The following is a 26,278-nucleotide window of genomic DNA, read 5'->3' on the forward strand; positions in this document are numbered from 1 at the left end:
ACTTGCTCAGGGTCATACAGGGAAGTTTGTGGCAGAAGAGGCAATTGAACCTGAGTCTCCCAAATCCTAAGCTACCACCCTAACAGGCTATCCCTTCCTCTTGCTGCCAGATTGCTCGTCAGTGATGTGCAGCCACCTCTGAGGTGGAACATGGCAGCTGTTCTTGCACTAGCATGGCTGCTTAGAGTGGCTTTCAGCGCTCGGTCCTGCAAGGTGCCAAGTGACTCCTGCAGGTGCTGAGCAGCTAAATATAAAACTTTTGCGAAGGTCAAAAAATGCTCTCAATTTTGCTTCATGGCAACGCTCCCACTGATTTTCAACAAGAGCAAACACGAAGGGAGAGAGAGCTTATCCTACAGGAGTATGGCTCATTCTATGATCAGCAGCATAAGGTCGCCTCAGTAGAAATTTGGCCAGGATGCCCTAGTCTAGCTAGAGATGAGCCCAGCCCCTAGACCCTAACACCTCCAAACTGGGAATTCTCAATCCAAAATCTTAAACTTTTCATCTTGCCCCAGCCTCCAATTCTGACCTGACAAAACCCAGGAGCACAGGCGACACCACAAGCTTCCCAGCCAGGAAGGAGAAGGGATGCTTAGGATAAACCACCAGATTTCCAGCAGTCGATCCAAACGCACCCCTGATCCTTTTCAAGTTCTGCTGTTGAACATAGTGTAGTTGGTGCTCCCCTGTGAGCCGGTTCCAGGCACAGATCCTATGGTTGAGGCAGGTGCCAGGCGTCCTTTTTGGAATCCCTGCAAGACGGCTGCAGCTGCAGCCCTGGTGCAAATGCCACTTTCAGCAGTCAACTGTGCCTAAGTCATTGAACATACTCACTCCACAACTACATGAGCAAAACCCCACTCAGATCAAGCCCAGGGGACAAGGCTGCAGCCTACCCTCGGTGGGAATGTCAATGTCCTCGGAGACTTACTGCTGATCAGAAAAGGGCAGGGATTTGGAGACGTGAAACGTGAGCTGAGCATAAAGAGCTCACCGTGCCCTCTCTGGGGAGAGAGAATTACACACGCTGCTCCCAAGTGGAGTCAGCTCAGCCCAGCTGCCATGTGCTACAGAGCTGCGGCATTCATCGTGTAGGCACTCTCTCTCCTTTGAGAGAGTAAGGCGGTTCTAGGGCAAGAGGCGTTTAGCATAACACTAGGCAGCCTGTTCTCCTTGTCCCCTGTGCAAGGGAAACCCTCCTCTCAGACTGGAAGCATTGCTGCCCTGGGAATCTGTTGGGAAGAGCTTGACCTCAGACCGGTCCCCAGGCAGAAGTGGGAGCAGATAATCACTGTACCCTAAACTTCTGCCCCAGCACTAGTTCCAAGCCTCTGCGATGGACTGCCCTGCGTCTCCCCGGAGCACAGCCATCTTCCTCCATGCTGCCCAGCCGGCGTGTTTGAGCCAGGAGTGGCAAGGGTCCTATCTCCAGGAAAGAGATTGGGAGGATGATTCAAACTTCACTCTTGGCCTCTGCTGAGCCTGCCAACAGGGTGCCAATGCAGCGGGACTTCTTGTTGTGACACATCCACCAGTTTCCCATAGGCCACTGAGCCGATATCCGATAGGTGCGACCTTTCTGTTACCCCCGACCTGGTCAAATGAGACGTGGTGGGAAAAGCTCCATATCCCTCGTTGCCCATCTTCAAAGGCAGCCTGCCCTAATCTAAATGCTGTCACGTATAGTGCAGGACCACACTTCAGAAGGGACAGGAAATAGTAAGCCCGGCCGCTCTGATCAGAGACAACTATGTTTCCAGGGAATGGCTGTTGCTGAAAGATGTCCAGTCCCAGCACTAGAGGAAGGAGACAAGAAGAACCAGCCCTCCACACGGGATCTCAACCAAGGACAGTTCATTGGGAATGGAACCAGGGCCAGCACAAAGTAGCACTGGACAGACCTGAATTCAGTGCACCTCCAGGGAAGCCCCCAAATCACACAGCAACCTTCCAGGCCCGTTTGCTTTCATCCCGAAGGCATCTTGCCATCACTCAGGAGCTGAGCTTGCATCGCTGAACGCTGCTTCTCAGAAGGGTTGCTCTGACGCTATCCCAAGCTCATACTGACCCCTACCCCTCAAAATGAATACAGCCACACCCTGAAATGCTAATGGCATCCCAGTAAAGACGGCACAGTGTTTTCCACCACCCTTCTCTGGTTATTACCTTGATCTCAGGCTGTATGATTTTCAGCCATGCAGCATCTCTCACATTCCAGGCTCAGGAGATTATTTCTCTCATTTAGCCTGGTTAGAGATCTGCTTACGGGGGTAAAGAGCCCTAGAGATTGCAGCATCTGCTTATTAGGGACATCTCTGAGGACACCCCGTTCTCCTCTATCCTCTCTGCGCACTCACACCTACATAAATATTGGCATTGCGCATAAATCTACATAAATTAAAAACCCACTTTCTCTCTCTCCTCTCTTAGCATCCAGCAAAGGATAGATCAGCAGGAAAGAGGAAAAAACAGGATTAAAAAACAAAGGCCGGATCCTCATTTTATGTCAAATTAACACTGCTCTGCTGGTTTTGGTGAAGTTACTCCAGCTTACTCTAGCTGGGAATCTGGCTCATAGATTCTCCCGCCCAGCCCCCATGCTTCGAGTCTTGATAGTTTATGACCTGGTTCAATTTATCTGCACTAAAACCGATCTGCATCATAAATTATAGTGGGAGTAGAGAAAAGTGGGTTTCCCCCCGCATCAGAAATCTTTACATTAATCAAAGTTAATTGTAATCGGCTGTTAGGTCCCATAAATAATCAGCTGTGTCACAGATATGGAATAAATCCACCCAAATGATGCTAACGAGGATGATTAAAGTTTTTGAAATCCAAGGTTTGATATGGAACAGCAATCAGTAGGAGATTTCCATTTCTGAAGTGCCCCTTCCTGTAGGCAGACGCCCCTACAACATCATGCAAACTCCCCGCTAATGATGAACAACAAAGGGGAGTTCACAGGGTAGATCAAGTGTGCAAGGAAGAAGAGGCATGTGTCAAGGCTACACCCCTGCTTGGGAAACGCCCATTCATATTTTAGAAAGTACCTTTCAGGAAACCAGAAATGGATATCAGTGGAAGTATCATGTACAGGGGAGTGCAGAATATCCAGACCTTGGGGTATTTATTCTACTCTATATAGATTCTTATACCAACCCTCCTCATCACTGTGGTATCTCAGCGCTTTACTGTCCTCCATTAAGGGATGCAACTAACATCTGGCATGCATGGTTCGGGGTTTGCCTTTCCCTTCGAACGGAGCAAGTCATCACAACAGTCAGTTCTAGTCAATCACCTATTGCCCAGGAAGGGCTCTGTTTCTGGAAAGCCATCCGCACTGATCAGTTCTAGACTAATGCATGACCCATCCCTGCTCTGAAGCACAGAGGTAGACAGTCAATGTGACAGATCTTGACTTTGGCAAAGATTTTGATAGTCTCTCACAGCATTCTTGCTTGCAAGTTAAAGAAGTATGGGTTGGATGAATGGACTATAAATTGGGTAGAAAGCTGGCTAGATCATCGGGCTCAACGGGTAGTGATCAATGGCTCAATGTCTAGTTGGCAGCTGGTAACAAGCGGAATGGCCCAGGAGTTGGTCTTGGGGCCGGTTTTGTTCAACATCCCCATGAATGATCTGGAGGATGAGGTGGATGCACTCTCAGCAAGTTTGCAGATGACACTAAGCTGGGAGGAGTGGTAGATACACTGGAGGGCAGGGATAGGATACAGAGTGACCTGGACAAATTGAAGGATTGGGCTAAAAGAAACCTGATGAGGTTCAACAAGGACAAGTGCAGCGTCCTGCACTTAGGACAGAAGAATCCCATGCACTGCTACAGCCTGGGGACCGATTGACCAGCCAGCAGTTCTGCAGAAAAGAACCTGGGGGTTACAGTGGACAAGAAACTTTTCTGGCTCTCTCACACACCCCTTTCCTCAGCCCTTGCCTCTTCCATCCCACCCTGCTCAACCCCAACAAAGTTTCAAGAGAGATTTGGGTACCAGATGAAACCCTGATTCAAGGTAAATCCACAACAAGGTCAATAAGAGAGTGCAACATCCATTTAACTGGCCTGCCCTTCCCTCAACCCTAACACCCATTGTTGCTGCACACAGTACTCCTACTGTTGTTACTGCTGCACCAGAGTTAGTGCAAAGGTGGGACTTGCCAGGGTGTAGACAAGGCTTACATACAATTTCTGTGAGCAGGGGAGGGAGAAGATTGTCATTTCATGTGTCATGTTGCCAGGAAATTCCCCTCCAACTACTCCCCCCCCACTAAAACTCAATTAAAACTTTAAGCCAGGAACACAAACAAATACATTGTGTGTGTGCGCACGCGCGCACACAGTAAAAATCAGGATTGAAAGGTCTCCACCAGGAATAGAAAGTGTCTGTGTATGATAAAAAACGGAGAAATCTGAATGTGCTGAAAAACAGCAGGGTGACCGGGAAAGAATCCAGCTGAAAAATTACACTGAAAAGATCTTTACAGGATTAGGAGACAGAGTTCCAGTTCGGATTGACTAGACTTGTTAATAAAAATACATTAAAAAAATGAAATGGAAAGCAAATCCTTTCAAATAAGATTTTAGTCCTACCTTAAATCCATGGCTTTATTTATGAGCTCCTTTGTCCTCATGCACCGGACAGAGTGGTGAGAGAATAGAATACGTAGGGCCAAAAGAAAAAAAAATTCCCATCTTCCCACCCAGCTCTGAACAGAAGAGAGACAAAGGGCTAGAACAGATCGAGACCTTTTCTACAAATTTTTTTTTTTTTTTTTTTGCGGCTGGAAAATGCCAATTTGTCAAACAAACGTTCAGTGGAAACCTATCAGTTTTGTTGAAACATTCACCAGTGAGGTTCCTTTAGTGCAGGATGGAATTTCTGGCCAAAACCAGAGAGAGCGGCCCAGCGGCAGGAACCGTTTCCAGAGTTTGCCCTGCATGGTCTCTCTCCACCCCTAATTCTGTCCCAGAAGGGATGAGTACCAGCCCTTCTTACGTCCTGGCTGGAGTGACTAGGTTCGCCGTGCCAGCAATAATGACTTTGCATCTCTCTGTAGCATTCCAGGACTTTAGGTAGCTTAGCAGAGCAGTTCTGCATTCTTATCCAGGGTCCCAGGATTCACTCAAATTGAAAACTTACATCAGTATAGCTATGTCTCTCAAGGGTAATTCACCCCCCAAAGAGATGTGGCTATGCCACCCTAAACCCCACCGGAGACGACGCTAAATTGACAGAAGAAATCTTACGTTAACCTAGCTCTCATCTCTCGGAGAGGTGGATGAACTACAGCAAACAGGAGAACCCCTCCTGTAACTGTAGTGGGTGTCTACCTTGAAGTGCTCTAGTGGTGCTGCTGTCGTGTTTTAAGTGTAAATGGACCCTGAGTGTTTCACACGTGTTGAGCATGAGGCGGTTATTTTAATATTTCACAGCTAGTTGATTCACGGTCACTAGAGTCACGCCAGCTTCTCACGGGTGTATGAGAATGGGAACTGGCCCAGGGAGCTGCCTACAGGCTTGATTCTGGATCTCCCTGACACCAGTTTTGAACTTGACACTTCATCATCAGCTTCAGAGACACCCCTGGTTCCTTGCCATCTGGGAGTTACACCATCTTAGACAGCCTTAGACCCAACTACCTAGGGAGAACTTACACTTCTATCCATACCCGCTCTGGCTGTCTCAGCTGCAGGAATTACTGACCGTGTTCCACGGCCGAGGCAAAGGAGGAGGAGAGAAATGACACACACCCGGGAGCTGGGCTTCTAAGTGACCCCCCAACCCCCATATCTTCCTGCCCAGGCCTGGGATCACCCCAGGCCTGAGGGGGTGTGTTCATGGGGAGGGTTGTTCTGCTTTTCACACTGTGGCCAACGCCTACTCTCCTGAGCCTGCTTGTCCTCCGCAGTTCATTTGTGCATCACTCGCAGAAAGAGGTTAATGGAATCGGAGACCATATCCTTGGGAGCAGCATATTAAATAAAAAAAAAAAAACAAAACAAACAGCCAGAGGGGATTTCTGCATTTCAGAGAGCCCCGTCAGTAGGTCTGGCGGAAAACTTTGGTTCTGCTCGTGGGCCCAGGCACTACACAAAACTAGCTACCTCCCTAGAGGGTGCGGCTGTGACTGCCCTCTACGGGCTTCTAACACAAACCAGTGAGTGCCGCCTACAGGGCCCACAAGCTGTTTTAAGGGAACTTACCCTATTCCTACACACCACAATAATTATCCTCAAGTGATTAAAAACAATCAGTAGACTGTTTTTTAAATCATACATTTGGATGTTTCATGTACTGTGTGCTGAGTAATAATGAGAGGTCTTCATGTTATTGAAACTAAACAGGCTTTTTATTAACAGAACTATTTACAGAAATGCTGCACCTGCACCTAGCATTCCAGCCCTGTGCACGCAGACTGACTTCCCAGCGCCTCCTCCAAAAACTCTGCGCTCTGCAACCTGTGCTCCGCTTTCTCAATTCCGGGCAGGTTGCGGAACTGGGGTTCTTTTTTATTTGCCTTTCTGTTTTTGAGCCTTTCTGGTTCAGGTTTTCAAGCTATTCTCATCAGCTGTAAGGACTAGAAACTTATTATTTTTAACAAAAGCTGAGACTGTCAGATAATCACAGGACTCCAGGATCTGGCTTAAGAAACAACACCAAGTAGCATGAGACATGAGTGGCAAATCCTCTGTTCCACTCAGTTCTGAGGAAAGGAGAAGGTTAAACCACGCAGAGATAGGAGCACACACAAGAAAGCGTGGCGTAAAAATCAAGTTTTGTATGGCTCCGTGTTTGGCCATTGGATGAAATTCACTGCATGGAAAGAAGCCTGTTGAGCATACGAGGCTCATCATTTGCCAGGCCAGTGCTGAGAGAACACAGTTCTGGGGGGAAATGGAGGCTTGGGATGTTTTTATTACAACGCCCCTTGTGAGATCATGCCTTCCTGAGCTGCAGAGTTGGAAGGAGTATGGGGGATGCAGGCTGATGCTAAGAGATGCAGATAAGCTTTCAAGTCACTCAGTTCAATGGATGCAGATGAGAAGAAAACCCCTCGCATGTGAAGGGGACAATTCCAGGGCAAGTCAAGCAAAATATCGGAGCTGGAAGCGACGTCTCCTAACCCGAGCCTGCAAAAGAAGAGTGCATGTCATACCCCTTGGATTCCTGCACAACGAAGCCTCTGCAGCCTGGTTCCTTCCTAATGAGGCATTTTACAACGCTGATGAGAAATTCTCCTGGTGGAACACAGGGAACCGGAATGGGGACTTTAGCAATATTGAGATTCATCTACAGTGAGACAATGCCAAGTGGAGAGGCGGGGAAACAAAGGCTGAGATACAGAGGGAAATAAAGTTTAGTTTGTCTGTTGGAGACTTCAGCATTTGCACTGTCCTTTCGTCACCCAAAAGAGCCCAAGACACACACCATTTGCTCCTTATTTATGGACGCTTGCTACCCAAGTCCAGCAAAGAATTCTTTTCCCAGAGGCAGAGCATCACTGCTCAGCCTGAAAAATGGTAATATTAAGGCCATCAATATAATATGCCCAGGAGAGAATCAGTTATGGCAGAACGAACTCAGCCAAAGGGGACATAAACCACAAGAGCAACCCTCTGCATGTTTTTTACACCATGTCATAACTGGACCTGGTCACAACTTTTCATGTGACAAATTTTCCCTCTCATAAAAGACATTTTCATCAAAATGGGAGGGTTCCCCCCCCCCAGGAAAATGTCAATTTCAGTCAAATTTGATTTTTCCAATCAGGAAAATTGAAATGAAAAATGTCAAATCATTCTGCTTTGATTAGAAGTGTTGGAATCGGACATCTTGAGAGGTGTTTGTTCCATGCCTAAGCAGAGAAAACACAGTGCTGCTGGGGGGGGAAATAGACCAATGGGCACTAAAGGCTAGTTTACTGGTGGAGAGAAGACAAGGAGCTAAAACAATAAAGCTCATAGATAGGCGGGGACTAAATCCTTCTTTTGCAGATGGGGAAACTGAAGCACGGAGCAATTAAGTGACTTTTTTCTAGAGAACTCAGTCAGAGCTGGGATTAGAATCCAGGATTGCCTGGTGCCCACCCTCCCATGCTCTTCATCAGAGGCCACATTCACTGAATACATTGTTTGCTGCCAATATGGGCAGGCCCAGGCTTTGCTTTGGAGCACCCTGAGTATTTCTCTTGACTATTTGGGAATGCACAATGGCAGAAGGATTTGTCGCAATATTAGCTGCATAAAAGCATAGTAATACGATCCTGTTCTGTGCTATTTGGGGTCTTATTCTGAGCCCATCACCTTGTTCTCTGAACAAGCATCAGAAACGCTGTTAATAATTTCAGTCTGCACTGCTGAGACACTGAAGTTAAAGTCCCTTCAGTTCTGGAGACAATGTTTCTTCGCAGAGAGAACCAGTCCCCTTTTTAACCCCACGTCTCTGTTTCAGATGAAAGTTCTGAGTCGGTCCCCAGGGGCCGTGAAAGAAAATAGAAATTGAATGAAGGTTGAAGCATTGATCTGGAGCTGCTAATGCTCCTCCGGAGTTCTGCAAACATCCACTTGGAATGAGTCCCATCTGGCTAACAATGAGAAATGTACAAGACTCAAGGTTTCAAGTACAAATCTTGAAGGTTGGTGAATGCACTCTCTCTCATTCCCTCTGGACTTTCACCCCAACTCTCCGGTATCAAGAACAGCATTGAGCCCACATACAATTGGGCGGACACATCTTACAGAGAAGTAGCTATAGAGAAAAGCTGCCCCTGAGTTGGAGGGCAGTGTTGTCTAATGGATAGAGCAGAGGGCTGGGATTCAGGAGACATGGGGTCTGTTCCCAGCTCTGCCCCCCAGCCTGTTGAGTGATCTTGAGCAAGTCATTTCATTTGACTCTGTGTATCAGTTTCTATTCCTACCCTTTGCCTGAGTGGTCTATTTGATTTGTAAGCTCTGTGGGGCAGAGATGGTCTCTCACCTATGAGTTTGTACAGAACCTAAAACAATGGGGCCTACAGGTTGGTTGGTGCCTCTAGATCAGTGTTTCTTAACCTGGGGTTTTAGGGGGGTCGCAAGTGCAGAGCTGGTATTGGGGGTGGCAAGAAAGGCAATTGCCTGGAGCCACAGGGGCGCCACGAAACTAAGTTACATGCCTCAGCCCCGTGGGGGTGGGACTCAGGCTTCAGGGGTACAGTAGTTTGGAAAGGTTAAGAACCACTGCTCTAGATGCTCCTGTAATACAAATAAACAGTGACCAGGATAATAAATAGATTTAAAATCCGACTCAGATGCAATTATAAACCTCAGGATTATAGTTCACATAGAAAACCTAATACCACCCAGCTGTGGGCATGAGCTAGAGAGTTCAGATCCAGATGTCCGCTTTCCCGATCACTCCAGAGCGATAGCGTGGATAGGTGAACAGAGAACTTTGATTTGGCCCATGCTCGAGTTATGGACTAACCATGAAGTATGGATCTAGATCAAAATTTTGGGAGTGTTTGAAACCAGGGGTTTGGATTTGGATTCATCTCTAATGCCCTAATGAATGAGAGAGAGAGAGGAGAATTTCAGAGCTAGTAGAACAGTCCCTGCCTCAAACAGCTTACAGTCTTTCCTCTGTATTTCTGCAGCGCCTAGTGCAACAGGCTCCTAGGTGTGATAATAGTACCAGTCATAAGATATGGGGCTGTTATCCAAGAGCAGGGATTCTGTGGAAGGCTAAGAGGTGCCTCCCATTTGCCCCCAGGCTACAGTAACTCCCTCTAGTCCTGCAGGAGGCAATGGACAGAGGGCGCATACAGAAGCATCTCCACCAACCCTCAAAGGGTACGTCTACACTACAGCTGGGAGCGAGCCAGCCAGCCCAGGATAGACAGAGTCCTGCTCGCTTGGCTCAAAAATCATAGCGTGGAGGTTGCAGCAGAGGTGGAGACTCAAGCTAGCCCTCTGAGCTCAACACACTAGCACCATCCCTGCTAAGGTGAGCGTCTACCTGGGCTGGGAGGCTGCCCTCCCCACCCCCACTGCCCTAATGTCACAAAGCCAGTGCAAGGAAGCTTCCCTTCAGTGTGTGGACCCCCCCCCCCCACCCAGAGTCCTACTTCTTCAAAATCATGCTCCCCCCAATCCAACGTGGAGGGACTTCTCCAACTCTGCTTCATTCGGGGCCCTTCCTGCCTTCGCAGGCTTATGCATACCCTTAACATTGCTGGCAGGCAGCGGTGTTGTAGCTGGGTCTGACATAGATTGAGCCAGATCCCTGAGTGGCTACGTTATTGTAGAGCAGCGAAGGATCTGGCCCCGGGTCTGTCACGGTCACTCCGGGTGCTTCGGACTCGGACTTTCCCATCCGTGGCTCCCCACTCCTATGGCATTGCTCAGCATTCTCCCCTGCTTGCCATCCGATAGCATCTGTAGGCGATTAGCTGTTTACTTCATCCAATTCATTATATTCTCTTTGAACTCCTTTGTTTTTTTATCTAGGCTGGAATATGTTTGAATGTGTAGCCAGAACGGGCCGGTTTTATTTATTCTGACTCGCACTTCGCCCTGCGGCTGACATTATATTAATTGTTTCTGTTTCATTATCGTTACTTAAGCGGGAAGGGGGAGGGAGAAGCGGGAGACAGAAAAAACCCATCGACAAAAGCCTCACACGCCTTGCAAATGTGTTTATTTCTCGTGCCTCTGATTCCTCTCAGCCTGCTCCATCACTGACCCCCTGTACGCTAGCAACTCCTCCGCCTCAGCCCTTCACTCCTGCTCCACAACCATCTCCTGCAGAAGAGCCTGGCAACAGCAAAACTTCCCTGCATCTCTCCCATGCTGCTTAATCAATCCCCACTCGGAAGCCCTGCTGTGTCCCCTCCTCCAGCCAGCCTGCTCAATCAACTCCGTCCCTAATGCCCTGTTGTACCAGCTCTTCCCGGTCTTACTCCACCACCTCTATGCCAAATGCCCAGCTGTAAGCCCTCTGTGTCCTTCTCCGACTGCTCAGGCACGCCTGGGATCACTGCATAACCCTCTCCAGCGACCGCTGCAGCATCCTGGATAAATGCCCCATGTCCAGGGGCTATCCTCAGCATCACAGCTACATACGGCCCCAACCCTGACCCACAACCATTGCAGAGGCTTATTTCCCCTGACATGTTTCTTCATGGCCTTACCCCCGTGTGTGTGTGTTGGGGAAGAAGGGGAGGGAATGTCAGATTCCCTCCACTCCCCTGTTGTCCCCACTTCCTCCCTACAGAGCTAACAGCACATTTTTTTTTTGAAGTACCTCAGAATCAGGAAGCCTGACAGACAATCAGTGGGGCCACTGGACAATCGAGGCGCCGCAGAAGCGCGCAGGGAAGACAAGGATGCTGTGGAGAAGCTAAAAGCATTCTTGGCCTCAGTCGTCACTGCACGGGATGGGAGGGAGATTCCCACAAGCGGAGCCATTCTTCCTGGTGACAGATCTGAGATAAACCGTCCCAGATCTTCTGAATCCCAGTCTGCTGCCTACACAACAAGACCCTCCCTTGGGTCGCTCTTCCTCCTGCCTTCGAAGCGCAGGGAAGGGCAAGCCCAAGGCTGACACGTCATTAACCTTCAACGTCGGCTCTGGCAATAGGGCTAACAAAAGGCTCCCTCACGCTCTGTTCTGGTTAACACACCTAGCAACGGCCCCCAGCATCAGGAGACTCGGTCTTAGCCCACCCTCTCAGTAGGAGGCAGGAGCCACTGAAATGTGCCCGGCCGTATCTAAATTTTAGGTGTACACACAAAAATTCCTACGTATGGGGCCATGGAAGCAGCATGGCCGAAGCACTGACGGGAGATGAATCTGCCTTGATACAGCTTCCAGCCACAGTGGCCTGCTTGCCTCTGCCTCTCTCCAGAGTAATAAATTAAGTAGTTACCAGGTGCCTCTCTCGGACTTTCCATGCTGGCAGGTTATTTATATGCAAATTTCCTGTCTGTGGCGGTTGCTCATAAACATGATAACAGAACCTTCTGCGGAGATGGGATGTGACTGAGGTGCGCAAGGGCCTTTTGATCCAGCCGGGGAGAGTTAATATAGGATTATCCGCAACCAATTAGATGCTATCGAATGGAAAGGGATATAGCTACTTTAACAAGCTGCGGGTCGGTAAACTGGGATCACGGCAAGAAGATGGGGAACGCTTGGGAGAAATACCTCTGGAAATGTATTCAGCTGGGATGAGACTTTTACCCACCTCAAAGTCAGCTGTACAGCTTCTGTACGGCAGCCATAAAACCTGGACCTGTTACGTTCCTGGCTGGCTTCCACTGCATCTGCTTCACACTCCATAACCCTTAGAAATCAATCCTCCTCCTAACCTTTTACACGTCCATAGAATCCAGTGTTCCCGTTCCTCTGAGGAAACCCTGGACAGAGATGAAGAAACAGCTGCCCTTTGGTGGTCTGTTTCCCTGTCCCACATTTGGTTACGCCTGGGTTACAAAAAGGAGGGGCTGCTCGGTGCTTTATGTCCTGGTGCTGGGGTGACACCAGAAGAGACTTAGAAACACTGGACTAGATCCTCAGCTGGTGTAAATTGAACATCGCTCCAGCAGCTTCAGTTGAGCTACGCGGATTTACTGATCTTCCCCGTCCACCAAAAGTTGCATGTTCAGGGCTGGTTCCGTGGACGGCAAGGGGCAAAGGTCTTGTGATTTTAAGCCCCAAGGTCAGGCCAACGGAAGCAGCTTTTCTTGGCTGACGTTTTATCCTTAAAGATTGCTTTAAAGTTCCTATCTCCACCCTGCCCACACTCTCGTTCACTATGGAGAAGTCAGCTCCCACCTCCGCTCTGCCCACGACGCCAGCCTTCATCACCAATCTGGTACATTTTTCGAACAAGCGCCTTCATGCTCCCTCTCCTGCTGTCCCTCATGCTCAGGAAGCACTCTCCATGAACATCTAGAGAGCCACGTCATTGTCCTTCTAATCCTTCTGGTGCCGTGATACCGACAAAACAAAAACAAACAAACAAACAAAAAATCCCAGAAAAGAAAAACTCCAATAGTTGCCGACCAAGATAGCTTCATTGTGCTCTCCCATCTCTTCACCTGTATCCACCTGTGGTCTCTTGATATACATAGATTGTAAGCTCTGGGGGACAGGGACAATCTTTTTGGTCTGTGTCTGTACAGCCCCTAGCCCAACGAGGTCATGGTCCAGGATCGGGGTAGCTCCTAGGAGCTACCCCAACAGAAATAAATAGATAAATAATTATTTATAACTTCAAAATCTGGATCTAGAATTCTAAGCAACCCCTTGGCCATGGTTTGAGCATATTCAGAACATATTCTGTGTATTAGAACAAGGACTTGTTCCTTGTGATAGGAAGCCAGGTCTTTGGTGAGGCCATTTGCATAAATAAGGAAATGCTTGTTTGAATTAACATGCACGTCAGCAGAAGAGTGGGGATGTGGGGGAAGGAAGCCCTGAGCCCTAAGTCACCTTCCATGTGTTCTAAAAAATGCCGGAGTCTTCAGAGAAAGGGCATCTCTGGCCTGGGAGCAGGCTGGTCAGGGAACCTAAAGGGGCTTCTTGAGTGAAACTCCAGATTCCAGTGCTTCACAAGTGTAATACAGAAACAAATTGCTCAGCTGCTTGGGGAATTGTCGTAGTAGCTGAGAAGGATGTAAAAGGTCTCCAGCAAGCAATGAGTGTCTGAGACACCCCCCCCCCATCCCATTAACACTGGAGAAAATCAGCAGTAACTCCATTAAAGTCAGTTAGTGGGGTTACTGTAGGGTAAGACCCTTGATGGATCAGAATGAGGCTGGTGAGTCTCATTGCACGCTGGTGCAAATCAGGAATAACTCCACTGAAGCCAAGGGAATTACAACAGGCATAACCAGTGTCAGTGAGAGACGAATTAGCATGACTGGATCCATTTGCTACACTGGTGAGTGATTTTCCCCCTACAGAGACAGGGAGCGTGGTCTCTCCAGCGACCTGTCAGATAGCACTAGAAGCTGCAGTTGGATTTATGCTGGCAGGGGCACAATATTTCACTTTGATTACACTTGCTTTCTTAATATTTTAATCATGCTGTTAACCTCAAGACTTGCAGGACACAGATCACGGCCACCCTTTCCCCCCTGAGCCTCCTCCAAGGCCTGCAACCAACGACCCAACATCAGAGCTCCGCGCAGGACCGGGAGCTCAGAGTTGTGGAATTGACACAGTGCGTCTCTAAATGGTCGTGCCAGAGACCGAGGGCCTGGCTCTGCTCTTGTTTAGACACTGGTACAACTCCACGGTCTCCACCGGAGTCTCTCCTAATTTAGACCTGCATAGCTGAGATCAGGATTCAGGCCCTAACGGTGAATTTATAGGAAATGAGAAACATTCAGAAGCCAGACAGCCAGTGCCACAGGCTCCTTGGCCCAGTTTCCTTGTTCCTGGCACTGTAGCATAGACAACATGCCAGGACAGACCAATGGCCTATTTCGTCCTGTATCCTGAGAGTTGCCAATGCCCCGTGGTCCAGAAGAAGGTGTAAAACCCTCATAACATACCTACTATGCAATATTATCTCAATGGCAATTTCTACTTTCCAGTGATCAGATGAAGGCAGTGTCTTGTCCAACATCTCATCCCGTTTCCAGCAATGACAAATGGTTAAACCCCTCCATAACGTGTATAACGGTGCAGATTATTCTGGGGAAGGGGAATGATCGTATAGCAGCTTTCTTGGTTATTCTAGGATTCTGTAAACGTGGATGTATGCACCTGGATGAGCTGGGTCCTATACGTCTGGTTTACAGCTTAGCACAAATTCTGCTATGAAGGACGAGAGGAAACCTGGGAAGAACTTGGAATTGGATGCAATAAAGTCTTCCATGGTTTCAGGAGGGAGAGACAAACTTGTGTCCCAGTAGGGAAAGTTGGAACAACTTGTTCAGCTTGAACTTACCGAATGAGCTGGAAAGTAAATTGGCAATTTTGTAGCTGAGGTCCTACGTACCAGAGATCTCGTCTTTATCTAGATAAGGATGAGTAAATTCAATCTGCGCTTCCCTGGGAGTGCAATTAGAAAAATCTTCCAGCATCAATCCCGCCTCACACAGCCCGAGTCAGCCTCGTGAGCTTACTAAGCCTGCTTCAGAGATCAGCAAAACCAGACGCACAGATGAGCTGCTCTTCAGCAGGCAGGGAAGGTGAAGGAAAGTGCAGTGCAAGAGGATTGAAGGAGGTGCAGGGGACAGAGCGCGTTCTGGACAAAGGCAGGGGTGGTTCCAAGGAATAGGGAGAGAAAGCTATGGGTGCATGGGGTGTGAAGATCTTCTGACCGAGAAGAGGTGGCTTGTTTCTCTAGCACGTGCATCCAGGTGACTGACTTAATAAGCATGTTTTAGAGAATGGCCTTAACCAGCCCCTCTCCCCCCCCCCAGTTCAAACACCCTTGAGCTGTGGGTCTGGATTTGGGTGATAAAGGAAGCCCTGCACTAGACGACACTTGAAAACTCCTTCCAGAGTTCCCTTCCCGCCTCCTTCCAGAGTTTCCTAAGCTCAGCTCACCAACCAGGCCAAGGTCCAGGGGCCACCTACAGGCTCAGCAATGGGAGGAGGTGAAGCTTAGAGATGTTGTGCCAATTTGATGCCAAGTCACGTATACCAGGAGGTGGGAGGCTGGAACTATTTTTATAGTGCGGGTACTGACAGCCATCACACCAAACTGTAAACCCAGTACATAATGGAAACCAATTCAAGCCAGGGGATGTGACAGCACCCCCTGCATCAGCACCTACGGCCGAAGGGCAGAGTCGTAGGGGAAGACAGCAGAGCCAGCCTGGACAACGTTGCATTCCCAAGGGGCTCATCAAAGCAGGTCCAGGCTGACATGACAGAACGTGGCTTTCTGCTCAGGCCTCATTGCTAGACAAGTTGCTGAGAGCTGCCAGACACATCTGTGGAGATAACTAGGTTCCCCCAAGAGACAACTGATGCTTTACCGTGTCCCTGGGCTGCCAGGGCATATTGCAGGCTTCCACACTCCTTTTGTTTATTAGGAGTGTCAATTAGCATTGCCGTGGCAACTCAGATATGTCTACAGGGGAAGCAGATACCACGGCAGTGAGTCTCAGAGGCCGGATCTGCAATCTCAGGCTCACTCTACGGTGCTAGAAAACGTGTAGACATTCAGGCTCGGGCACGGAAGATATGGGATAGAGCTGAATCTTGGCCTTGAAGCCAGAGGATTGAGTCCCATTGAGGGGCACGCATCGTCAGGCTGCAGAGTGCATCCCGGGACAATCCCCCACAGAGACATGGGGGGAAGCAAAGAGGATTGTGATGGCTGAAACAAGCCAGGCCGTTCTTCAGTCTTGAGAATGGGTTTGCACACAGCCCCATCTGTACACAAAGTTGTAGGCCGTTTTCTCGTCACTAGCAGAACTTCCTACGTTTGTGGACTTTAAGAAACTGGCACACGGGGCATCCATCAGTCCAATCTGACAGAGAACGCATTGAATATGGCTGCTTATAGGCAGGGACAAAGTGGTAAGGCTCGCAGTAAAAAGGGGAGGGGGGGGATTTTTCAATTTTCTTTTTGAATCACAACCTAATAATTCTCTCATATTGGTTTAAAATGAGGGAGCCGGAGTTGAAGGGATTTGAACAGCTGTGTTCTGGTATCCTAGCTGCACAGTGAGGGTGTGTGTGCACGCATGCACTCTGGATGAGTGCGTATTTTATATGTAGGTGTGACAGAGCACATCTGTGATTGTATGCGTGTGCAAGGTTTCGCACATCTGAGTACACACACACTGATTAGTTGTATTCCAGTAGCACCCAGAGATCCCAAGTAAGATCAGTCCCTGTTGCGCTGGGTGGAAACATGTAGGAAGCAGCCATCCAGGACCTGAAAAACTTACAAATAGACAGGACAAAAGGAATATTTTTATTGCCATTTTAGAGGGGAACCTCAGAGAGCTTAAGTGACTTGCCCAAGGTCACCCAGGACGTCTGGGGCAGTGCAGAGAATTAACCCAGAGCTCTTGAGCCCCAAACCAGTGCCTTAACCCTGAAACCATTTTTCCTCCTGGCCTGAGGGGGTGTGCATTTGTATGCGCACGCGTGCATAAGTGTACATGGGAGAGGGTGTGAGAGAGCGGGTGTATGCGTGCGCACATTGAGGGCATTTGCATCCGGCAATGCTGCAGCTGGTGCATGTGTGAGATCTTATTCGTGCAAGTCTAGACATTTAGGCGAGGGACAGAAACTAATAAGGGAGTAGTGGAGAGAAAAACTGAGGCCCATACCATGGGTGACTAACAGCACATGCATGAGCAGATGTTACATATGAGTGTGTGCGTGCAAGGGTGTGAATGTGTGCAGGAGCCAGTGCTTGTTGGTGTGCATGTGCGCTTGAAGGGGAACGAGCATGCTTACATGCACAACTATACGGTCATTTCTTCTACACGCATACAAGCAGAATACGCAGTTGCCCAGGGCTAAGCATAGCAGTTACAGACACTGTCAGCTAGCCTAATTTCCCATTTCTTGCCCTCACATGACAATGAACAGCCTGTGGACCCCCGCTGGATATGCAGGTAGATGATTGATGCAATTAACTGATATGTAATTAGTCGGAGTAGCAACGAGGGCAGTCTCCTGGTGCTTTATTGGGACCACGTGATACATACACACATAAGCACAACAGTCACTTAATTGTATGTGTCAATTATTATGAAGAAGCATGGCTCAGCTATGCTTTTGTATGAGGTTTTTCCACTTAATGCGGAGGGCCGATTGCTCCCATCATGTAATAATTCCTCTTTTGATCAGGTCGGTTTCTGAGCAGCACCTGTTATGTTACTGAAGTTCATTGTACAGCTCTCACTGCCTTTGTGTGTCACATATTGCAGGCTAGGACCTCATTTGGTGTAACCAGGTGTAACTCCATTGAACTCAATGGAGCTATGAGGATTTACATCCGCTCAGAATCTGACCCCGACTCTTGGATCAGAACAACAGGTTTGATCCTTGGGAAATGAATCACAACTCCAAATAAAAAGACAATTCAGTGATATGCACTTAACACTGAACCTCGGAAATGGAGGAGAGTTGATGTCAAGGACACACTGCAGGAATCTTTGTTTGTTTTTGTTTTTTAAATGAGGCTATAAAGCCTGATGCTGCAGAGCTTAACCCAGCTTCTAAGTGGTGTGCGTTAGGAAGATGCTTTCGCTGTCAGCAGTGGTAATTGACGACTGCAGCGTTTCTTGCACTTTCCTATGTAGCATTTGGTGCAGGACAAGATGGGGCACTGGCTTGATCCATGGAGGCCATTCCTACAGGCAAATGGTCAGATCTGAATCTCACTTACACCAGTATGTCATAGGTGCTCAACTCACCACAAGGCTAGTGCCTCCCCCAGCCGCTCTGGGGTGCCCCTTCCTACGGCTGCACGTTGTCACTCCGTCTCTCTCTGCTCTGGGGCTCCACGCTCACTGCGGAACCCTCCTTGTGACTCGGCCCTCCAGCCAGGTCACTCAGCTTTCCCCCCCTTCCAGGGTACAGTCCTTCACAGCCACACTGACCCAGGCTGTCTTGCGCTTCACTGCCCTGCCGGTGCCACTTCCCCAGGGGCGGGTAGGGGAACCCGGGCCCACGCTTTACCCATAGGGCCCTGAGGCTGGAACTCAACAACATGCAGCCAAGGTCTGTTCCGTCCCCATTCTTGCTGCTTACTCCCTGCCCCGCTTCCTACCCCAGCACTCTCCCCGCCCCCTTTGTGGGGTTTGCCAGCCTCTCTACTCCTTCCTCCCAGGGACAAACTGTGGGCTTCTTGTCTCTATAGCCCCCAGACACAACTCCCTTCTCCCAGGGAGTGACAGCAGATGACCTCCCTGCAACCCCCCACCTGCTATCAGCTCCCTGGCACAGGTGAGCTTCCCCAATGAGGGCTTTCATCTCAGCCTTCAGCCTAATAGGTTAATTGGTCCATCTAGCCTCCATTAACCCCTTCCTGGCGAGTGTGGGGTAGGCGCCCCATCACACACAGCATCACTCTGTTCAGTGGAGTTCTCCTAGCTTTACGAAGGGTGGCTGAGTGTACACTTTGGCCTAGGATGGTATAAACCCTGCAATCAACAGGGTGCCGGTGAAGAAAGCAGTACCCTGCAAATGTCATACTAACTGGCACAAAGATCAAGGGAGACAGTTGCCAGCGGCAGGTGATATTCAGTGGACACCCCTTTGGGACCCCCGCCTTGTCCCCCTGGACTCGGCAAAGCTGCCATCTGATCAGAGTGTCCCGTCTTGCTCTGCGTGTGAACAGTCTGCCCCCAGCAGGCAGTTACACCTCCAGTCCTACCGCCAGTTCTTCCCCCCTTTTATGGCTGGCATCGCAGCATCGTCCACAAAGCCAGTTTGGGCTGAGAAATGGTTCCCCTCCTGCCCCCCATGAACTGCCAGAAAGCCCTCTCCTCCTAACAGGCATAACTGCATTTGACACACTCCACTTTTAGCACCTCCATTCAGGGCCTTTTCTCTCTGACTGACATGGTCCAACACACATCTGTAATGACTTCGCTTCAGAAAGTGACCGGGTCCCACTCCACATTAGCTCTTCATTCTGAATTTCAGCTATGATGATTGGAGAAGAGTAACTCACACTCTCATGTATAGGGATATCTATGGTGCTACACATTCTACCCGGAGCTAGGACTGTATGCACACCAAGACAACACACACATATGTACACACACCCCCAAGTACATACATAGAGCTTGTGTACGCTTGAACGACTGCAGCTGCATCACTGTGGCTCATCAGTGTAGACAAACACCTACCCTGACAGGAGGGGTTGACCCAACCTTTTTGTGTAGACCAGGCCTCCAGTGATAGAGAGAAGGATACAGGGTAACGTTTTTAGAAGCACCTACATGACCTGGGAGCCGAACTCTCACTGAAAGTCAGTAAGACCTCAGAGCTTCGACCTCACTTCAAAAGAGGCTTCGGAACCCAAGTCATTTAGGCACTTTTGAAAATTTTACCCCCCAAGCCAGAGTTTTCAGGAGGGCTCAGCACCCACAATCAGGCCAGATTTTCAAAGCAGCGCAGCATGTTAAATGAAAAGCAAATTGAAAACCTGGCCACAAGCCTCATAAGGGGAACACCTGGGCCCTGAGTCCTTGAAATCCCATTCTGATTTGCTGCCTAACTGGGAGCCGGGCTCTTTTGTAAATTTTACTCCTACTACAGATACTGAGCACTTGAAAATCTAGTCTAATTAGGCCTGATTTTGTTCTCACATTACACCAGCGTAACTCCAATTAAATAGAGTTTCTCCAGACTGAAACTGATGCAAGCAAGATCAGAATCAGGTGCAAACAGAGAATATAGATTTAAGGCCAGCTGGTATAAATTGGCTGGGTGCTTGACCTTAATTACAACCATTTTGCTTCTAAGCTGCAACTTTTAAGCCAAGTGTCAGCCTGGAATTAATTTTTATGGCCAAATTTGGTTCATAGCAAAAATACTGAATGGGCCTCAGAAAACGCTTTGATTCACTGCTCCAGAGCCTGCTGGCACCTATCACAGAAGTCCCACAGAAGTACTGATTGGGTTTATCTGTCACACAGGATTGAAACTGGAGTCAACATGCTGGCATTTAGTTATAAATGAGAAGCAGAGCACTAGTTAAATTAAGCATCTCTTTGTCTCTCTGTCCTCCTTGCTGCTTGTTTTCCTTAAAGAAGAATAGGGTGGTGGGCAAATGCTGCAGTAACCACTTTTCAACCCAAGGGCATCTATTCTTTATTGATGAAGTGTGAGTACATGGATCTTGTTTACATGCAGTTTGGGATGGGATCTGGAGTCCCAGGAGATGAATATCCCCCTAGCAGACGCTACCCTCTAACATTCTTTTTACTGGGATTTCAGTGCTTAAAAGATCATTAGATGAAAGATCTGAAAACAGTTCTAGTCAAGCAGAGCAGAAGCGTGCATAGGGGATCACCCAATGCCTACTGAGTCAATCCAAGTCTTTTCATCAATTCTGATGGGTGCTGGATGAGGCTCCTGGCGGAAGAGAGTGAAACTGGTTCACGTCTCCCTGTTTCACTGAAAAATCCATCTTGAATCAAGGGTTGTGTATATTACAGACAGGGAGGGCAAAGCTGGATCATCCACAAGCCATACATAACATGCATTTTGTGGTGCAGACTCACTGCGAGGGCTACACAAAAGTAACGAACAGCACTTTTGTCCTATATAAACATGACCATAGTGAAAAAACCTAACACAGCTTCTGTACCATCTCCCGCAGCAGAGAAAGAACAGGACTGTGCTATAATGAATATAATGGGGAGTCTATGGCTGCTGTTCGACACTGACAGGCGTAGTGGTGCTCTCTAGTTTTCTAGCTCTCAGACTGCCTGAAGTCATATCACAAGTCTCTCTAAATCCTGGCCTGGATTAAGCAATCAGAGAAGGGACTGCAAACTGCATGACAGTTTCTAAAAAGGAAAATCGTGTCTCTGTCACCTATTAGAATTCCTTGCAAGTCAACAAATTAGTGACTAAGAGAATGACTAGATACTGTTCATTTAGACTTGCAAAAAACCCATCATCCTTTGCTAAAATCCTTACCAGGAGGCTATTAAAAAAAGCTAAGTAGTCTTATGGCGAGAGGTAAAATTTACTCATGGATTAGAAACTGGATAAATCACAAAGCAAAGGGTAAGAATAAATGGTTAACTTTCTACATGGAAGAACAACAACAAGAGGTTGCCCCCAAAATACACCCTGGGATCAGTTATTAAGGATTGGGAAGATGGGCTGAACTAGCAAACTTTGCAGAGGACACAAAGTTGTTGAGCTCAGCCCAGTCTAAAGATGGCTAGGAGGAACTTCAGGCCCTAACTGTGCGGAGTGACTGGGCAAACACATTACAGAGTCACAAGAGTTTATCATCAAAAGGTGCCACCAGATCGTCCAGTCTGACCTCCCGTACATCACATATAACATTGGCAGATGAAATTCAGTGTAGGCTAAAGTAACATGATGCACACTGAAAGGACTGGTCTGAAAGACTCAGAGAGGGGTTCTAAATTAACAGTAGTTAGATAGAAAGGGACCCAGGCATTATTAAAGAGGGCTCAATGGAAACTTCAAACTCCACACACGGGGGTGGTAAATTAAAAACATCAAACAATCCCCAAAACGTTAGACTGAATTAAGAAGAGAGAGGAGAGCTCTGGGAAAATTACTAAATCCAATATATAAATCAATGGTGCATTGTTGCCTGGAATTCTGCATCCAGTTTACTTACCCCATCTCAAAACGGACAGAGCAGAAATCTAGGGGGATCAGAGACAGGTGATGAAAACAATTAGAAGGTTGGAAAGGCTTCCATGTTAGGAGAGATTAAAAAGATTAGGACTCGATTAGTAAAGGGAGGAGCTGAATAAGAGATGACACGATAGATGCATAGGAGGTGAGAAATGGTGGAGAGAAAAATCAGTTGGATGCTTCCATTTACTGTTTTTCATAAAAGCAAGAGCCCAATTAAATAAAAAGATAATCCACTGTAAACTGATACAAGGGAACTCTCTTTACATGATGTGCAATTAGCCAATGGGACTCACTGGCACTAGGTGTTAGCGAGGCAAACGATTTAGGACCTGTAAAAGGATTAGACACTTCTATGGACAGTAGGAAAATCCAAGGATAACTAGTTAGGATAGGGACGTGATAGCTGGTAATGTTAACACAGGTTTCCAATACATTGCAGCCATTTGACAGTGCCTGTGAAACTGCACAGACTGAGGGAAGCAGTCTCAGTTTCATTCTTGAATGAAAAGTGGCAGTTTTACATTGGTTTTGAGAGAGAAAAGACAGAACGAACAACTTTAAGCATTTAATTAAAAAACAAAGCAATCAACCAACCTTCCCTTCCCCTCTGCACTCTCCCAACAGTAATGATACAACAATCCAATGAAACAGAACGTCGTGTTTTTTCGCTCAGATAAAGGGACAAGCTGGTCCCCAGTTCAAATCCAGCTACGGTGGTAACGAGTAAAATTTGTTCATCATCATCATGTATTTGTACTGCAGTAAGGCCCAGATTTTGAGAGGCATTTAGCAGCTTCTGTGTCAAGCGTCACAACGCCTAAATGATTTGGGTACCTAAATCTCATTTTCAAAAGGGATATAGGCACTTCAGAGTCTAAATTCCATTCACAGCCAATGTTTGTTTTCTGTGAATATCTGAGTGAATGAGTTTCTTGGCAGGAGTGTTCCCAGAAGCAGTGAATTTTAAGTGAATACTGGAGAATATGTGAGGGGGAAATGAATTCTGAGTTCATAATCACAAACATTTGCATTGGAAATCTGATTTGGAGAATTATGCTCATCCAACCAGGCATTTAAAAACACATCACATAAGCCAATCAGAAAAGCTCAAATTTCACTTACCAAATACTCATAACCTACAAACTGTGGACCGTGTTATGAACAGAAGTTATTGAGTGAATAACAAACACATTCAAGAAAACTGACCATGAAAAGAAGAGGAGGTGAAATTCTTCCAACAAATCTTTGCTATGAAGGGAGCTGGTTAGAAAAGTTTTGACAGGTTCTCCCTCCCTAATCAGAAAATGCAGTTTCAATGGAACTGCAACACTTTGCAAAACCATGTCATTTCTCAGAAATTTCATTGGGGGGGGGGGGGGGAGAGAAAAAATTAATACAAAGTTCTGACAGTGCTAAAACATCCCATTTAAACATTTTTGTAATGTAGCATTTTGATTTTTCATTTTTGAAACCACTTTTTAGTTTAGAATATTTTTTACATGCAGTACTATATAAAAGATACAATAGAGTCAAAATCAAAATGAAGACGTTTCCATTAATCCCAAATGATTTTCTCTCAGAATTGTCTTTCAGAGGATTTTGAAATACGAGTTTTGTTCCAATTTGAAATGAAACCAAATTTCAAACTCTAGAAATCCTTTACAACACAGAATTTCCATCCTGCATACGGCTCTAGTTCTGAACATTTTACCAAGCTCTAGAAACAAGTTTGCTAGGTCTCAGCCCAACTCCTTATGCACATTGCAAAAACAAATCACCACAACTGGCACTAGCTAGGTTCCCAGACTGAGCTTAGAGGGCAAGGACTGAATGGGCTAGGGACTGGATTACCATGTCCCACGAGAAGACTCCAGGGTCTGGCATGCCAGGGGAGATTAGGGCAATGTGTATGGGATGCTTGCACTGCAACCCCTCATTCTGTATCTTTAGTGCGGAATAATACAAGACTTCAGTCTCCAGGGCTGTCTGGAGTCTTTTTCCAGCAATAAAAGCACATATACACTGCAGAGGTTAGATTGTCCAGCGGGGAGAACAATCTGATTGGTCAAGTCTGAGATGCCCTTTAATGAGATGTAAAGAAACTCATTTCACTCACCATTCAGCTCAGTCTCTGGAATTAAAGAGCTGTGACCTGGGGACCTGGTGCTCCTGGTTTTTTTTTTAAGCTGCTCTCTCCATTCCTCCTGGCAATTACCTGCCATCGAACGTAATCGGTGGACGCGCAGCCACCTAGAATCCTTGGAGGATGGTTTCAGAAAAGGTCTCTGAGACAAGCGACTCTGTAAGTGACGAAAATGTAAAACCTGATGAGCTAAATGCAACATGAAAAGGGCAAAGCTGAAGACAGCTCTGCAGAAAAAGTCTCATTCAGAATCCAATGCCTCATCTCCAGTGTCTCAGCTGGGCCTGCTAGTTTCAAGCAGTAGAACTTTTAATCGACCACCCGGGGGGGCAAGGAAGGAAAGGTCTGTGCCTGGTGACATTTCTTGCCCCTGATCCTGTCTGTGGCAGAGACAGGCTGGCCTCTTTGAATATCATGTGTCTGGTGAGCATCAGGCAGCTAGCAAAGCCAAGCGATTCCTGGATGGCTTTATCCTACTGGATACGCTGCAGGGGGCGACTTTTCATTTACCCCACAACTAGCTGCTTTTCTGCATGTCAATATCTAAACACACATGCATACAGGCATAGTAGTCACAGACATGCGTCTGTACACCCCTCTGCCCATCACACAACCACACCTGATATGAAACTGTCTGTCACTTTCCTACATGGACACGCACAGCACAGATTCCACTCTCATTTACGCAGAAGAACGCCACTGATTTCACAGCAGTTTCTTTGGATTTACGCCAGTGTAAAAAAGAGCAGAGTCTGCCTCACCTCTGCTACACTGGAGGTGGGCTCTGGCCACCAATTCAGATTGGGATTTGCATCCTCCAAAGCCCAGGCACATTTGGACCAGTTGTTTTGACCTGATCATTTCCAGAGACAGGGACAATCTATGAAATGTGGATGCAAACCTGGGACTGGATTCCTCCCTCCCAACAATCAAGATCCAAGTGTGTTTACTGATAATGTATCCACAGCTCTGGTTTTCAAACAAACACAGGCACAATCCTCTCCCCCACCACCCCACATTTACACATCCAATCAGAGGCAAATAGCTGTGTGTGACACATTGGGAAAATGATACATCTCTGTGCCTCAGCTTTCCCATGCATAAAATGGGGCTAAGACAACAGTATCCATTTGATGCTTAATTAACTCACGTTTGCTGAGCACTCAGATATCCTTGTATAAAGATGCCGGAGAGACAGAGTAGTCTAATGCAGAGGGCATCAGGAGTCCTGGGTCATACTTCTGGCTCTGCCACTGATGTGCTGGGTGACCTTGGCCAAGTCACTTTTCTTCTCCTTTCCTCAGTTCCCCATCTGTTAAAGAGATAGCAATACTTAAAAAAGGAGTTTGAGATCTGCAGATGGAACACACTGTATTAGAACATATTAGAAAAGGGCAAAGCATTGGTATTATCCACGTCAGGCATCCACTGGGAGGATTCTTGTAGGAGGTTAGGAATCTGCACCATTAATGCCTGCCCCTCAACGGTTCAGCAAGGAGACCCTGCTGAAAGGACCGCACTTTGGCACCCGCTGTCTCATCACAAGGCAGAGGAAGTCAGTGGCAAAGAAAGGTGTGAATTCTGCCCACGCTACACTGCAAAATGCCTGTTCATCTCTGCTAAATAGGGTATAAATGACGTGAGTCACCCAAATCCCAACTTATTTTTTGAAAGGCATCGGAAAGAGGAGAACAACAGAGGAGCGTCTCCATTGGCGGAACGTGCCGAGCTCAGATATTAAATGTTATCTCGTCTCAAATCAGCCCTTTTCTTTTTGCTTAGTTTCTAG

At 47.5% G+C, this 26,278-nt stretch overlaps 1 long non-coding RNA gene across 1 annotated transcript; it reads right to left on the reverse strand.

The window, feature by feature from the left end:
- Positions 1–7,016: 7,016 nt before the first annotated feature.
- On the reverse strand, positions 7,017–25,792 carry LOC137164261 (uncharacterized). The gene is made up of 3 exons (XR_010922980.1): positions 25,640–25,792; positions 24,463–24,646; positions 7,017–7,150 (listed from the first exon to the last, which is right to left on the reverse strand). It is a non-coding gene; the product is annotated as an uncharacterized lncRNA (long non-coding RNA).
- Between the last annotated feature and the right edge of the window lie 486 nt (positions 25,793–26,278).

Source organism: Emydura macquarii, unplaced genomic scaffold (assembly GCF_026122565.2).
Source record: "Emydura macquarii macquarii isolate MOO-44397 ecotype Brisbane River unplaced genomic scaffold, CSIRO-AGI_Emac_v2 contig_312, whole genome shotgun sequence".
Classification (NCBI taxonomy): domain Eukaryota; kingdom Metazoa; phylum Chordata; order Testudines; family Chelidae; genus Emydura; species Emydura macquarii.